This window comes from Terrapene carolina, unplaced genomic scaffold, assembly GCF_002925995.2.
Source record: "Terrapene carolina triunguis isolate 2854851 unplaced genomic scaffold, T_m_triunguis-2.0 Scaffold32412, whole genome shotgun sequence".
NCBI lineage: Eukaryota > Metazoa > Chordata > Testudines > Emydidae > Terrapene > Terrapene triunguis.
Window position 1 is genome coordinate 6,556 of NW_020696763.1, and position 1,661 is coordinate 8,216.

Sequence of the window (1,661 nt, forward strand, 5' to 3'; positions counted from 1 at the left end):
GGACGAGGTAGGCCCTGAGGGGGAACCTGGAAGTAGCCCGGGGGTAGCCGACCCCGGTCAGGCTGCAGACACGGATGAGCTGATGTCAGTGTGTTTCGGTCAGGACACCCCACTGACTCGCAGCGGCAGCAGCCGCTGCTAGGGCCCCGGGCTGGGACGCAGTGGAGTGGGTGGGCCTGCGTCCCCCCTGCCACCCCGCTCATGGGTGGCAGGCTTCCCCCTCACCCAATGCTTAGGTATAGGGCCTGAGCCCCCTACCTATTGTATTGTTGCTCAGCCCTGCACCAGAGGTCCTGAGCCCACTAACTGTTGTGCTATTGCTCAGCCCCTGCACCAGAGGGCCTGAGCTCCTTAACTGTGATATTGTTGCTCAGCCCCTGCACCAAAGGGCCTGAGCCCTGAACAAACTGTTGTATTGTTGCTCAGCCCCTGCACCAAAGGGCCTGAGCCCTGAACTAACTGTTTGCTTGTTCCACAGGTAGTGAGTCGGTGTGGCTCCCCTCCTGCCCAGGAGGGTCAAGCCCCGGCACGAACCTTCTACAAGTTTCAAGAAATCCAAAATATTTATTTTAACAACAAACTATTAAATTGTCAGACTGGGTTGTTCAGCTACAATGTACGTGTGTCATAAACATCACAACTACACACGTGCAGCTTCTCTCTCTCTCTCTATTGTCTTGAATGGTTCTCTCAGGAAGACAGGGCACATACACCCACCTCCTACACCACACCTTTGAAAATTAATAGGTGAAAAATTGATAGAATTAATTAAGCCATATATTTAAGTCCTCATAAAAAACATATAATATTCTTTGAACTTTTGTCAGCATTAATTCATGTGATTTTTTTACTTTCTAACTACATATAATTGGCAATCAAGATTGACCCTTCCTTTCTTCTTCTCACATCAATTAACAAAACAGGGTCCCCAATCTCAAATGCTATCTTCCTATAGATAAAACTGGAGATTGTAGAAAATATTTTAGTTTATTTTTCTTTAGAAATATTATTTGCAGGCAATGTACTGTCAGTGTCCACTGCTGATTTCAATGTACTGCCGGGCTCTTCATGTTCTTGTTATAAGGATATAACAAATGTAGTTTTCTAAAGAAATAGAGAAGGGATAGTATTCCTTTCCTGAATCATCACAAATTAACTTAATTGTATTAAAAACACTGACACTTAGTGACACATAACATGAAATTTGGTGAAGCTTTCTTGGGGAAACCTTTCTTCTCGGCCATAAATCAGTCAAAAGGGTGATTTTGTTGTTGTTATGTGAGGTTTAGAATAGAAAGAAAAGAAAGTTGCTTCAGGAAATTCATCACAATTCCTGTGGGGTCTGTCCACCACCTTCTGGAATGCTCTGTAAAAACAGTGACCGACTGGTCTAATTCCTTGAAATTAGCGACTGAACCTAATTTCTTGAAGAGCTAGCTGAGCAGAGTACGAGGGGAGGCACAGCACATGGCATTGCTAGGATTATTTGTTTTAAACATGATGCATTATGAATATTTTCAATGTAATAATTCAGTTTTGAAGATTTATTCACAATATGCCATTCATGGCAGTGTGCCCTAAACTTACCTTGATTATTTGAAAATAAATACCCTAAATGAAGTGGGTATTCATCCACGAAAGCTTATGCTCCAATACATCTG